Raw genomic sequence first — 15937 nt, 5'->3', positions numbered from 1 at the left:
ACTCCAGTACTTTGGCCACCTCATGTGAAGAGTTGACTCATTGGAAAAGACTCTGATGCTGGGAGGGATTGGGGGCAGGAGGAGAAGGGGACGACAGAGGATGAGATGGCTGGATGGCATCACTGACTCGATGGATGTGAGTCTGAGTGAACTCCAGGAGTTGGTGATGGACAGGGAGGCCTGGCATGCTGCAGTTCATGGGGTCGCAAAGAGTCAGACATGACTGAGCAACTGAACTGAACTGAACTGAATGCTGGAATTTTAAAAAAAAAATTTACTTTTATTGGCTAAATCGGGTCTTAGTTGTGACATGCAAACTCTTAGTTGCAGCAAGTGGGATCTAGTTCCTTGACCAGGGATTGAACCTGGGACCCCTGCACTGGGAGTGCAGAGTCTTCGCCACTGGACCACCAGGGAAGTCCCCAGTGCTGGAATTTTTAATAAAGCTCTCAATGCGTGGTATCTAGGATTGAACATACTTCAAAAGGATTTTCTTTTAAAAGACAAAGCCAATGTGGCAAAATCTTGGTAACTGTTGAATCCAGGGCTGGGTAAATTGGAGTTTTCATTGTACTGTTTCCTCTATCGTATATGCTTGAAATCTTGCAAAATAAAAAATTTTAAAACTCAACTGCCTTACACACAGAATTTTAACAAAAATATTTTAAAGTGTACTGACAATTTAACTTGCGAGCATATAGATTCTCTATTCTTTTTTTACATATTTGAGCTGTGATGAGGGTGTTATTGTTTCTCTGTGCTGATGGGAGGTAGGTAGACAAGTAACAGTGAAAACATGCCATCAAAAACCCGGGGCTGCAAAAATCTACATGTGACAGTCTTGGTTAGAAGCCAGGCTGGGTTTGGGCATGCCTGTTCATACTCTAGCATCAGTCTGTTGAAAAAAATAAAATCTTTATTATCTCAAAGTACAGAAAGTGACTACTTATTTTACATGAGCCACAGAGAGTGTTTAAGCAGATTTACTTATAAATCAGATTTATGTTCTCAACAGCTCTAGCTGAAATGCAGGGAAGGGCTGGAAGGAGGTCAGAAAAGGAACAAACAGAACCACTAGTGTGTTATTCTGGGGCTTTGATTAGGGCGGTGCTAATGGAAGGGAAGAGACGTGCAGAGCAACTGAGAAAATGAGGTGAGACGGAGAAGGTTGTAAGGCGCTGGATGTAGAGCTGAAGGAGGAGGAGGCATCAAAGACAGCATGTACGTTTTCAGCTCGTGAAACGGGATGCTGCCACTACTCAGTGAGACTCGGGGGTACCAGCCAAGGAGCTTGGGGCTGTTGGACAGGGGCTCGAGGTCGGCCCCTGGACACTGAGAGCTGTCTGGGACCCTGAAGCAGAGAAGCTGAGTAGGAAGTGAGTAAGTGAGCATAGAGAGATCTAAGCTGCAACAAATACAGGACATAACTCAAGTGATGACGTTCATGTCATTACCTTCAAAGTCACACTGGATGCTACACAACTGAAAGGTATCTCCCTTCTACACACTTTCATCTTTGAGCCTTAGCATATTTTATTCTAAATTTTTAGATAGAAGCTGATTATCTTTTTCTCTCAAAAGAAGATAAACCCAAAAAAGATTAAATAAAAACTTGAAGTGTATCTTTTGTAAATTAAAAGCAATGCTATTAATAATGATATCTGTATCTTTATTAATAACAATACGATGTCAGCTACATAGGAACACGTCCACACATCTTTAAGATGCTTACTGAAACATCTGTGACATGCTATCTGGAATTTGTTTTAAAAATAACTGAAGTAATAGAACAGAAGAAAAAGAGGATGAGGGGACGATGGGACCAAGTCTGAGAAAATCTGGACAATGATTTAACCCGGCAGGTAGGAACACAGAAGCTCCACTTTTCCATACAACATTGGGACCTGAGGACAATCAAAGAAAAACTCTTTTGTTACGTAACTTCTCTCCCAATCTCTCCTTGCCATTGAGACATTCTAAACATTTACGGTTGGTCTCTCTCACGGGAGCCCTGTCCTCTGTGTTCTTCCCCCACAGGCTGGAGATCAGTTGAGGGGAAGGGTGAGGCTGAGACAGGAGAGGACAGTGTCTCTAGCCCAGCGGCCCTGTCCCTTCTGGCAACATTTGGTCTTCATTTCCTGATTTCTTCACCATCAATCCCACACCTCCCAAAGATGGAGGGAAGACCTCTGGAGTCACCTTCTGAGTCTCTCCTAGCTTTGTACTTCTGCCCTAGTCTCCCCTATTAGCAAAGGCAGGGGCCTTCCCACTTCCCACCCCCCTACACTTGCCTCCACTCCTCCAGACCCCACCCTTCCCCATGTCTACCGGCCATGACGGATGAGGGATGAGGATGGATAAGCCTCTGCAACCTGGGGACACCTGGAGGGCTGCTGCATCCTAGAGCATGCCACCTGGCAAGGGGGAGGGGAAGGCAGACAACACCCCTCACCTGAATTCAGCCCCCCAGTCTGAGCAGAAGACCGCCACCCCAGCATTTCTTGTCCAACTCTAGGCAGGTGCCAAGTGGGCAAACCTGCCCATCCAAAGTGCACTCCCTGCAGGCCCCAGCCTGGTCCAGCATCGTCAGTCACCAGGACAGAGCACCGCGGGGCAGGAGGTGGGGGGGGGGGCGGGGCGGGGAGGGCAGCTCACTGATTTAAGCCAGTGTGGGGAGTCTGTGAAAATGTAAAAGCAAAATCCAAGCTTCTCACCTAACTTGAAGTGATACATCTGAGTAAGGTTTTATTTGCCTTTACGTTCTCCGTCAGCAAGCGTCCCAGTGCCAGCTGACCCTGCCTACCTGAGGCTGCCCTAAAACAGGACCTAAAGGGCAAGCACCGCACCACTAGTAACTGGAAGAAGTAAAACAGCCAAGGTGTCCTCAGGCTCCGGGTAGGTCTCCCACTGGTTAGCATGAGTTCTAACCTCGGTCTTCGGTCCTGGCTTTCATCTCAGAGCCCGTTATGTAACTAACTTCTATTCATCCTTCCATTTTTACACAAATCCTTCTCTCCTTCAGAACCTTCCTCCCAGGGGCGCTGAAAAGCTCTCTCCCTGGAATGAGTCTCATGCGTTTGGATGACTCTGACAAGCACGGCACTGCCTGGCGGCATGGTGAACAGACAGAGATGAGATCAGTGGATGATTTCAAAGCAAACACTGAGGAAATCCAAAAATAGACCGACATTTCCACTTCTGCCACGTCTGTTCTGTTAATCAAACTCTTCCTTTCAACAAGCACCCTCCCCAAGATCTAAAATGTGTGATGCATCCATGGGTGCTCTAACACAGATGCCTTTTATGCTTATTCAGGATGTAGGCTAGTCTCTTGTAAAAAGGGATCTTCCCTCCCACCCCCCCCCACCCCGCCCCCCCGCCTTTATAATACTTTTAAAAGAAAAGGCACAGAATGCCAAGATTCAAAAGGCTGAGGTAACAGCTTGACTTTCTGCTTTGCACTCTGGTACGATGAAAATATGGGCTTCCCTTGTGGCTCAGTGGTAAAGATCTGCCTGCAATGCAGCAGACACAGGTTCAATCCCTGGGTTGGGAAGATCCCCTAGAAGAGGGGCATGGCAACCCATCCAGTATTTTTGCCTGGAAAATCCCGGCTTTGCAGGCTGCAATCCATAGGACTGCAAAGAGTTGGACACGACTGAAGCGACTAAGCAGCAGTTGCAGCACGTTGAAAATATACTGGGTTCAAATACAAGTGTATGAAAAACCTTGAAAACCTCAAAAGAGGGGGAAATGCCATGCACAGAAAATATTTTTGAAACTCAGAAATGTATTCAGCTAGCATATACTGAGAACCTGCTCAGCTGGCTGCTTCCACATGGATAACCTCATTTAATAGGAAGTGAACCGCAACCACTCAGAAAACATTGTATGTTAACACTGCAGATTTGGCATTTTTCTCAAATATGCTTGACTCTTCCACCTCAGATTTTAACTTTCAGGTGAAACGCTGTCAGCAAGCTCCTTTTAGATTTGCCCATCACTACTACTGCTTCACGACTGAGCGACTGAACTGAACTGAACTTCTGCTTCAGCTACAAGAGGTCTCGTTTATGGCTTTTTCTTTTGTGTGTGTGGACCATTTTTAAAGTATTGAATTTATTATAGGACTGCTTCTGTTTTAGTATTTTTGGTCCTGAGGCATGTCAGATCTTAGTTCCCTGACCAGGAATGGAACCTGCACCCCCAGCATTGGAAGGTGACATCTTAATCACTGGACTACCAGGGAAGTCCTCTCTTTTATGGGTTTTTAAGTATTGGACATGTGGGACTCCCCTGGTGGTCTACTGGTTAAGACTCTGCACTTTCACTGCAGGGGGCCCGGGTTCCATCCCTGGTTAGGGAACTAAGATTCGGCATGTTTTGCAGCAGGGCCAAAAATCAAAACAAATACTGGACATGTAAAGTGATAAGTCCACCAAAATTTGAACAGGCCTCCTGTGTCAAGACACACTCCGGCCTCCTTCTAACCTCAAAATTTAACCAGCATCTCACATCCAAGTCTAGGATGCAAGGTCTGACTCTGAGGCTAAAACAAAATCTCTGAACCAATACATGAAAATGAATGTCTGTGCAATAATTTAGGAAGAAAGAGTCTCAGATAAATGTTGAGGGTCCATGAAGCCCCAGAAACTCAGTGAAAAATTACATCAGAGCCTTCTCCAGGGAAGAAAATCCACAGCCTTCTCCAAAGCCTAGCCTCAGAAGCCATGGAGCAGAAGCTTGTATTTCAGCAGCATGTTTAGAGCACCTCGAAGGGCTCCTCTCTTTACTTGAGAGTTACAACTTCAACTGCCTCCCCACCCCCCATCCACCCTGCCATCACCACACCAAGGTTTAAAGGACCTTTAGCTACTGGGGAAAATATCCTAACATCAAAGAACAAAGCTCACCACCTCCCAGAACATTCCAAGGGAATGCTGCGAGTGCCGTTTTAAGCAGTTTTAAGTGTGGAATGTCTGAGAGGGAACACTCACCAAAACACAGATTTCAATAGTCTGTTTAAATAGGACTGAGTCACTGGCTCTGCATATGTTGACATTAAGATGGGAATGACGGGTGGGTGGCCAGGCCCGAAGGGGCACCGAACGTGTGGTGAGAGCTGGTGGGGGTAGTCCCGGCAGGGCACTGGTGTGCAAGGAAGGGGCGCTGGGACAGACCACCCCATGGGAAGTCAGGCTCCGAGGAACAGACCTGGGTGAATACTTTTCTTCTCTGGAGAGTGGTTTGGAATTGGAGGGCAGAGTAAGGGCGGGAGGCAGCCAAAACCTGGCCTAAGTCCGCAGAGCCCTTCCCCACGCTCTGCTTAAAGGAGCCCCTCATCTCCACTATCTGCCAGTACCCAAGGAGCCTGCCCTCGGAGAAGGCAATGGCAGCCCACTCCAGTGTTCTTGCCTGGAAAATCCCATGGACGGAGGAGCCTGGTAGGCTGCAGTCCATGGGGTCACTGGGAATTGGACACGACGGAGCGACTTCACTTTCACTATTCACTTTCATGCATTGGAGAAGGAAATGGCAACCCACTCCAGTGTTCTTGCCTGGAGAATCCCAGGGATGGGGGAGCCTGGTGGCCTGCCGTCTCTGGGGTCACACAGAGTCAGACACGACTGAAGAGACTTAGCAGCAGCAGCAGCAGCAGCAAGGAGCCTGCCCTCAGGGGCCGCCACGCTGCCAGCCTGCAGGGACCCAGGGCCTGCACTGGCCCCGCAGCAGCCCCGTGTCTGAGGCCCCAGGAAGACAGGCGTGCACACCAGACGAGCAGGGGATGCTGGGGTCATAGCTGGACATCAGGAGATAGACTGCCTCCAGCAGGACTGGTCAGAGCAAGGCAACACGGTGGAGAAGAGGAGGGGCGAGTCAGGCACGGACTAGTGGGTTTGCTCCGGGACAGGGGAGTTTACAAATAAGACTCATGTAATCACAAGGGAAGTTAAAGGGAACACACAGAGATGGTGTGGGAATGGAGGAAACAAGTCAATATACTAACACAGCCCAAAAAGACATTAATTCTACCAAATGCAATATGTGACTTAGTTTGGATCCAATGTTAAAGACATTCTAAGGAGAACTGGGGAAGCCTGATTGAACATGGCCTGGGTTAGATGATATTAATTACGTTAACTTTACTGATATGATAACAGTCTTATGGTTAACAGGAAAAACATCTTTATGTTTAGAGATACACACTTAAATATTTAGAGAAAATGTCTCATCTTATAAATCCTTCAAAAAAAAGAAGCAAGCATGGTAAAATGTTGACTGTTGTAATGGGGTGATAAGTACATGGAGATGCATTATACTCTTCTATTATTACATGCCTACACTTTTCATAAGATTAAAAAAATAATATCTAGAAAAAACTTTCGAAGGATGTGTTTTTAAATAGTTCATCCCTTAAATTGGGACAATGGCTTATTTTTTTTTCTCTCTTATTTATCTGTTATTTTCTACTTTGTGTCTACAATTAATAGGACTTAAGATAATTTTCCACAGCTACATACAATAATACATATTTCCGGAGAGTTCAAGACAAGTTCCCTCCCTTTCCAAGCACCGTCTGCCTCCCACCCCCAGCACAACGCTGAGGAACAGAAGCCGGGATCCCTATGATCTCACCCCCGCCGGTGCCTGGATGCGCTTGACGGCTTTCTAAACCTGGTTTCAGAAAACGACCTCCAGACACAGCCTGTCACAGAAGGACGAGAAGCAATTTAAACACAGTGCTGGTGCACGATGCAATCAGACAAAACATTTCTCCAAGAACTGAAGCGGGAAGGATAATCACAGTCTGGCTATATCAGCAAGTGTAAAATTGGCAAGCAAACGGCAGGCGGTTTCAGGCAGAAACGGAACAGCACAGGCTGCGGGACGGAGCCGGAGGTGAGCCAGCTGTGCGACGGCGGAGGACGCAGGGCGGGAGTGCCCGACGGCCGGACAGATGGAAGGCAGGCCCGAGGCGCAAACAGATGCACCCAGCGCAGCTGTCTGCAAAGGCTCTCAGCGCGAGAGAGGCGCCTGCCCTGCTTCCTCTCTCCTGTTCCTCCCTCCACACTCAGCAGCACCCGGCGCTTCTCCCCACCCCTTCCCCACCCTCCATCCTAAAATACACACTCATTTGTTCAACTAATGACAGCAACACTGAAGTCACACTACATGGCAGGTAATTTTGCTTTTTTTTTAACATTCATTCATTTACTTATTATTTATTTGGCTCTGCTGGGTCTCAGTTGAGGCATGTGACCTCTTAGATGTGGGATCTAGTTCCCTGACCAGGGATTGAACCTAGGCCCCCTGAATTGGGAGCAGAGTCTTAACCACTGGACCACCAGGGAAGTCCCATGTCAGGCAATTTTTGAGGGTCTCCAAATTCCTTTGTCGTTCTAATCACTGCTGTGATGAACATTTTTCTATACGTATCTTCATACTAGAAGATGTAGTATAATAAGAATGGCCTTTGTCCAACGTTCCTGGCACAGAGCTCCTAAAACCCTCGGAACTTTCCTGGATGACTGGAGTGTCATGCGACTGATAACAAGCCCCTTTTGATCACACCTGAGTTTAATGAGGTGTCTCAGGATGGAGGCCCCAGAGGGTGTCCAGATGGGGCCCGTCACCGGAAAGACCAAACTTGTGATGAGAAGGTGGGAACTTTAGAGAGGTGACGACTGATAAGAAGCCTTAGACAGTGAGAGTCACAGGGCCCCCAGGCTGGTGAACCCACAGAGGTGCTGGCGAGGTGCCTGCCCCCCACCTGGCCCCTGCATCTCTGCCACTCGCCTGTTTACAATCGCACCCTTTACAGTAAACCAGTAAGCGTATCTTCCTGAATTTTTTTTTTTTTGAGTCCCTGTAGAGAATTCTAGGAGCTGAGAGGGGGTTGTGGGAGCCCCCTCCGAGCTGCAGCCAAGCAGAAGGAAGTGTGGGCAGCCTGGGGACCTGGGATGCACCTGACAACTCAGGTGAGGGCAGCCTTGGGGGACTGAGCGCTGAAATCTCCGGCGTCGATGCCAACTCGGCATTAGTGCCAGACCAGGACTGGACTGAAGGACACCCAGTCAGTGGGTCCACCCCTCAGGGAATTGGTGTTTGAAAAGACACCACATATTTGCTGTCAAAAAGAAAACCCCTCTCAACTACAAGTGCTACTTACATTTATTCACATATTTACATATACTAATAACCGACAGGTTGACCACGGGCAGTAGAGAAATATAGTCTTATCTAGTAGCAAGATGAAGGTTCTGTCTCCATGTGATGGAAAAAGCAGCTTGATTCACAATTACCCAAGGCTGAGGAACTTCACAAGGGAAACCAGGCAGACGCTGTAAAACGTCCAGCAGTGATAACCACCCCTGCATCCCACAGGAAAAAGAACAGAGGAAAAGTCTCCCCACGGCCCCGTTTACCTTTATCGCTACTAGCTGTCTGATTCCAGGTCAATGATTAAAACAAAACAACATATTGTGGTGCAACATTAAAAATTGTGTTTGAAGTAGTTAATGACATGGAAAGATGCTGGCTATATCTTATTAAAGAAACCGGTTTCTAGACAACACTGGGACCGGAACCTTGGCTTCACTTTCAGAATGACTTATCCACAGACTGTTTATTGTGTAACTATTTTCAGGCAACAAACCTTAGATAAGCACTAAATTATCCCCCAGTGTTTCAGATATATAAACAAATGACTAATATTAAGCCAATCCTCCCATTTCGAGGCCCAGAATCCTTCTTAAGCACAAAAATCTCTTCTTTCTCAAACCTAATCCCCTTCTACCCTTTCTCCTGTCTTCATCTCAACACAGAACTCTTGTTCCAAGTCCCACCCCGCCTTCTCTTCCCAAGACAGAAGGGTGGGATGTATTATTGTCAAGGGCTGTTTTTGAAGGATCTCCCTCCTGACAAAAGTCTTCATAGTTAACACTACTATTTTAACTGTGCTGCGAGTTCCAGCACTTAATTTCACATTCACAACAACCCTAAAGAGGTGCTCCTTAACCCCATCTTACAGGTGAGGGGACCACAGCTCAGAAAGGTTAGAACCAAGAGCGAGGGAGCAGGAGAGAGAAGAGGCGTGCAGCTGGGTCGAGGGTACAGGCGGGTCACGGCTCAACCATGCTACGCAGCCTGCGAATTAATTCTACAGCTGTCTTCAATCACTCAATTTCTCTTCACTCCTGGGATGACTCTTAGAAAACCCTAATAGGGCCACAAGCCCAAGAAGAGAGGTTTTGAGGTGGAGGCTCAACACTACAATAGGACACCGTCAAGTATATCGCTCTACAGGGCTACATCTATGAAGTGGGTGGGCACCTGAGTCAGGATGGAAGCAGGGGGCTGTCCGTGTCTAGAACAAACCATCCATGTCATGCTTCTAAGTGTTCACAAGTCAGGGACGGAACCACGTGACCAAGCGGGGCTAGACATTCAAACAGGTAGGACTGGGGGCTTCCTTGGTAATCCAGTGGTTAGGACTCTGGTGCTTTCACTGCCCTGGGCCTGGGTTCAATCCCTGGTCGGGGAACTAAGATGCCACGTGGAACAGCCACAACGAAAACAAAAAGGTGGGACTATTCCTCCCTCACTGCAGGGGAGGTGATCCCACAGCTTCACACAACCCTCCGGGTTGCAACGTGTCTCATAACTGGCAAAGCTCAATCTGACAGCTGCGAGAACAGGACCCCTGGTTACCAAGGCCCTGGGGCCTGGATTTCTGAACTCTAACCTGCAGGGTGGGTCTCTGTGATTCGGGACCAAAGGGGATATACACAGAAATAATACAAACGTGGAGGGTCTGGCGATGACAGAGAAGTTTGACAATTGTATTACTGACTGTGAGCCAAGCTGCTTTGAGTCACAGCACTAAGAAATCCTACATAAAGATCCAAACCAGATGTTCAGTGTCAGCACTCCCTAATTAACTCAAACCCTTAGCTGCATCAGGACCTGAAGCCTTAAAATCAAATCATAAAATAATGTCTAAGATAATCATCTACCCAACCAACCACAGGCCCTGTGAACCTATGATGCTGCGCCTGGCATGAAGTAACCACAGAATAAGTACGTGGGGCTTATAATCCTGTCAAGGAGACAAGAGCCACGCTCCAAGCCCCTTCAGAGGACAGTCAGGGATTGAGCTTAAGGAAGTTCCTACGACCTTCTCACGTGCTGGCCACCTCCCCTGTTCCTGCAGAGAAGATATCACCACTGCTCCACCTCTGGACTTGCCTTCCCTTTCTAAGTGGGTTATTTCCCCTATGAATCTGCCTCCATATTTAGCAAGAGAACTTTCCAGACTACAGTAATTCTTCATTTTTGAAAACCAACTAAGTTGTATTTTATTTTTTTTATTTTTATATTATTGGCTGTGCAATTTATAGAATTTTTAGTTCAATCCCGACTGGGGATTGAACCCGAACCCTCCACAGTGAAAGCACAGTCTTTACTGGACCTCCAGGAAGTCGCTAGGTTGTATTATAAAAGAACTTTTATTGCTGACAGAGCAGTAAGCTGGGAGAAGGTGAGGTGAATGAATGCAGTGCCTCTAAGATACAGGTTACAGGAAAAAGGAGGACATCTGGGGCTGAACCAAGCTGAACACTTGTCCTCAGGGAGGACAAGAAACAGCAGTTCTCGGGGCTGGGCAGGAGCTGAGTTCCTAATGCGGCACTGATGCCCTCCAACCCTGAAAGTGTACAAGCTATGTTCTGCTACCCCTCAAGAAGCAGGTAGACTGGCCCCCAACCACTGTAATTCCCCTCCACCCCAACCTTAGCTTATATTCCTTTGGTAACAAGGTCGACAATCTTACCCATGAAATGCAACTCACAAAGGGGGAATGTAGTACAAATGTTAAGTTGCATAAACTGTGGACAGTGGTGCCCTGGAACTAAAAATTTACACAAATACACTACCTCACAGTCATATGGTCTTCAAGGCACTTCCATACATACTGCTTAACCTGATCCTCAAACCAACCCAGTGAAACAGGCATGGCAGGGCTGATTAATTCTGTTTGAAAATAAGAAAATGACTCTATGAATAACTGTATGTTAACAACTTTAGTAAGTTAGATATAAAAGACAAAAACTTAAAAAGACACAAATGACTGAAACTGACTCAAGAGGAAATAGAAAAATCTGAATAGATCTAAGACAAATAAAGAAGAGTGAATTAGTAAATTAAAAACTCCCCATCATACACACAAAAAGATGTGAACCAGATTGGTGAATTTTACCAATCATTTAAAGAATAATTAACATCAATTGTTCACAAACATCCAAAGACTATAGGAAGAGTAAACACTTTCCAATTCATTCCATCATACCAATATCACCCTGATGCCAAAACCATGCCAGTATCACTGAAAACACAAAACCAAAAAAACTACAGACTAATATTTCTTATTGAAAAGCAACACAAAAATCCTCAAAATACCAGCAAACCAAGTCCACCAACACATGAAAAGGCAAGATTTACTCCAGGAATGCAAGGGTGGTTTAACATCTGAAAATCATTTAGTGTAACATATCATAGCAATAGAATGGAAGACAAAACCCATATAATCATCTCAATATACATGGGAAAAGAATCTAACAAAATCCAATGTCCTTTCATAATTAAAAAAAAAAAATTCAACAAATAAGGAATAAAAGGGAACTTCCTCTGACTTCCCTGGTGACCCAGTGATTGAGACTATGTGCTTCTGCTGCAAGGGGCATGGCTCGAGCCCTGGCTGGGGAAATTTCACATACTGCACAGTGTGGCAAAAAAAAAAAAAGGACTTCTTCAACTTGATAAAGGACATCTATGAAAATTCCACAGCTAATATCATATTTAACAGTAAAAGCTGAATGCTTTTACCCTAAGATCAAGAACAAGATAAGAGTAAGAATGTCAGCTCTCACCACTTCTAAAACTGTACTTGAAGTTCTAGCCAGGTCGATCAGGAAAGAGAAAGAAAAAAAAATGCATCCAGATTGGAAAGGAAAAGTAAAACCATCTGTATTTGCAGATGACACAACTTTTTATACAGAAAGTTCTGAGGAATCCACCAAAAATTATTATAACTAATAAATGAATTCATCAAGGTTTCAGGAAGGATCAATATGCAAATATCAACTGTATCCTTATACACCTGCAATGAAAAATCCAAAAACATAATTATGAAAACAATTCCATTTACAGCAACATCAAAAAAAAATAAAATACTTTGAAATAAATTTAACAAAGGAAGTGTAAGATGTGTTCTATAAAAATTACAAAATACTAATTGAAGAAATCAGAGAAGATCTAAATAAATGGAAAGGCATTCCATGTACATTTAATATTCTTAGGGTGACAATCTGCCCCAAATTTGACTATAGTTTGAACACAATCTCTATCAAAATTCCAGCAAATTTCTTTGCAAAATTAACAAGCTGATCTTAAGATTCATGTGGAAATGTAATAGACCTGGAATAGTTATAACAACCTTGAAAAAATATAACAAAGTTGGAAGACTGACACTTACTGATTTCAAAACTTACTATAAATCTACCATAATCGAAACAGTGTGTTTAAGGAGACATACAGATCAATAAAACGGAATCAAAAGTTCAACTCTTACATCTCTTGTCAACTGATTTTTGTCAAGGGTGCAAAATTAAATAAAAAAGGGGGGAAAAAAGTCTTTCCAACATAGTGCTAGAGCACTGGATGTCCATATGCAAAATAATGAAGCTATATACCACTTCTTCACGATGTGAATAAAAACTAGCTCAAGACTGATCAAAGACCTAAATGTAAGTGTTCAAACTATTAAGTTTTAGGACGAAACACTCTAGTAAATCTACCGTGGTAAGGCAAAGCCTTTTTAAATATGACACCAAAAGCAGGGGGAAAGATGACAAAAACGAAGTACATAAACTGAACTCCATCAACAGTAAAAACTTTTACCCTTCAAATGCTATCACTGAAAAGAGTGAAAAGACAACCCACAGAATGGGGCAAAATATTTACAATCAGATACCTTATAGGGGACTTGTATTGAGACTACATAAAGTACTCTTTACAACTCTCTAAGTAACCTAATTAAAAAATGGGCAAGGAATCTGGATAAACATTTTGCTAAAGAACATACACAAATAGCCAAAAAGTATGTGGAAAGCTGCCCAACATTATTAGTCATTAGGGAAACAAAAATCAAAAGCACCATGAGACAACATTTCACGTTTATGAAGGTGGATACAGTCAAATAGATAACAAGTGCTGACTAGGACGTGGAGAAGGCAATGGCACCCCACTCCAGTACTCTTGCCTGGAAAATTCCATGGATGGAGGAGCCTGGTAGGCTGCAGTCCACGGGGTCGCTAAGAGTCGGACATGACTGAGCGACTTCACTTTCACTTTTCACTTTCATGCATTGGAGAAGGAAATGGCAATCCACTCCGGTGTTCTTGCCTGGGGAATCCCAGGGACGGGGGAGCCTGGTGGGCTACCGTCTATGGGGTCGCACAGAGTCCGACACGACTGACGCGACTTAGCAGCAGCAGCAGCAGCAGCAGGACGTGGAGAAACTGAAAACCCCCATATACTCTTGGTAGGGATGTAAAAGGGTGCAGATAGTTTGGAAAACAGTTTGACAGCTCCTCAAAATTAGAAATATTTACCTTATGACCTAGCAATTGCACTACTAGGTATACAGCAAGAGAAATGAAAACCTTACACCCACATAAAAACTTGAACATGAATGTTCACAGCAAGATTATTCACAATAGCCAATAAGTGAAAACAACTCAAATGTCCATCAACTGATGAATGGGTAAATAAAATATGGTTTATCCAGAGAATCAAGTATTAATCAAGAATTAAAAAAAAGAATGAACTACCAATATATATGCTATAACATGGATGAACTTTGAAAAACATTACGGTAAGTGAACAGAACCAATCAGAAAAGAGTACTACATACTGTATAATTTCAATTACATGAAATGTCCAGAATAAATAAATATATTGAGACATAAAACAGTAGATTATCAGGTGCCTAGGACTGGGGGTGGCAGAAAAATGGGGACATGACTGCTAATGGGTACAGTAATTCTTTGCGGTAGGTGATAAAACATTCTTAAAATTAGGTTGATGTGCTAGTTGCACAATTCTGTTCATACACTATAAACCCTTTCCATGGTGAACTGCATGCAGGTGAATTATATCTCAATAAAACTGCTTACAAAAGAGACAGAACAAAGAGACTCAGAGGGTAACAGGGTAGAAAGCATGTCCTGCAATTCCTACAACATGTTCTATTACACCACAGACTTACACTTCAGAAAATGCTTTAAATAGTCTGTTATGCGTGTCCCATACTTGAGAGAGCTGGTAGGGCTCAGCATCACATCAATTTGGGATTTCAAATTTTTCTTAAGGAAGCCTACCATGTGCTAGATAAATTCTATTTACAGAAAGAGGTGAAAAAAATGACATCACTCTTTTTTCCTGTAACAGATGTAGCCAAGTATAGGAAGCATCTTAGAGACACAACAATTGACACGCTCAAAAGGCTTTTGGTTTTGTTTTGGGGGTGGGGGTGGGGCTGTTTTTTTAAAAAAATTCTTTCATTTATTTCTTGCTAACATTTGCCTTCTCAGACCTCCCTCACACATTCCCTTGCTAAAACTACCTACTGGCTGCTAAACCGTCTAGGGACGCCAAGGAGCCGGGGGAACAGAAGGCAGCCAGCTCCCTCCAGACTGAGGTCGGCAGGGATCTTACCACCGATTCCCTGTGTCCCCAAGCAGAAACTGAGCACCCAAGACAGAGCTGAGCACAGGATCACTGCTGAGCAGACGTCTGATATATACAGGACCCCCTGCCACCTGATAACCTTTCATATAGAAAAATGTATACAGAGTAAGCGGGCTACAGCCGCTCAGCGCTCCTACCCACAGGAGGAACACCTGTTCTACACTTGACCCTTTCCCTGTGAAGACCCCCTCCTTTCAGGGTCTTCACCCCACCCCTGCTCTCCCAAGTCTGAACCAAGGCGGGGCTTCAGAAGGGAGACAAGGGGGTCTGATCTGAGAAGGCTGTTAATAAGGTACACATTTGCATTTAGGCAAGTGTCCAAAATGTGACCTTTTTCTCCGTTTAATGTCTCTGAGATCCCAGGCCCTCGAATTCCCCCAAAGTTGAAATATACTTCATATATGCATGCTCTTAGCCACTCAGTCCAGGACATCAGCCTTAAAATGGAGTAGAAATGGACACACTATATTGTCCACAGACAGGATAACAGGACAAGAAGGCCTCTGCCAGGACTGCCGGGTAGACCCCAATGGTGTGGGCTCCAGGACTCACGTTCCCGACAACCACGGGGCCCCAGGTCACCCAGAGCCTGGGCGCGGCAAGAGGGGTCCAAGTGGATGAGTCAGGGCAGGAAAAAGCAGAACAGCCTCTGAGGTACACTGCAATGTTAAGACGTCACTACTTAACAACAGAAAAACACCACCAACACACACAGACACCCATGCCCGAACCCAGACAACAAACTGTCTAAATCTCCTCCTCCCCGCAAAACCAAACAAAAATATCACCCAGGAGCTGGGGGGAGTGGGGGTGGAGATAATTAATTTATTTGCTTTTTGTAATAGTCAGGGCCAGGTGCTGGAAGCTTCTAACTCCTGAGAGAGGCTCACTCTAACATGCAAGACTCCACAGATAAAGAATAATCTGGAAAGCCATTTGATAAACTGGAAAAGCTTTGTGCTAAGGATGAAGCTTTTACTGTTGCAGCTAAGTCTTTTTAGTTGTGTCCGATTCTGTGTGACCCCATAGACGGCAGCCCACCAGGCTCTTCTGTCCCTGGGATTCTCCAGGCAAGAATACTGGAGTGGGCTGCCATTTCCTTCTCTAAGTACCTCAAATTTCCAAATGA

At 44.9% G+C, this 15937-nt stretch overlaps 1 protein-coding gene and 1 non-coding gene across 18 annotated transcripts in view; both read right to left on the bottom strand.

The window, feature by feature from the left end:
- The window catches only part of TACC1 (transforming acidic coiled-coil containing protein 1), a 130666-nt gene that overhangs the window by 38242 nt on the left and 76487 nt on the right, over window positions 1-15937 (bottom strand). The gene's annotated exons all lie outside the window — the stretch shown is intronic.
- On the bottom strand, window positions 345-417 carry TRNAG-CCC. Its single transcript has one exon. It is a non-coding gene; the product is annotated as a tRNA-Gly (tRNA).

Source organism: Bos indicus x Bos taurus, chromosome 27, assembly GCF_003369695.1.
Source record: "Bos indicus x Bos taurus breed Angus x Brahman F1 hybrid chromosome 27, Bos_hybrid_MaternalHap_v2.0, whole genome shotgun sequence".
Taxonomy (NCBI): Eukaryota; Metazoa; Chordata; class Mammalia; order Artiodactyla; family Bovidae; genus Bos; species Bos indicus x Bos taurus.
Note: the sequence above shows the minus strand (reverse complement) of the source record. Positions and strands in the feature narration are given on the sequence as shown.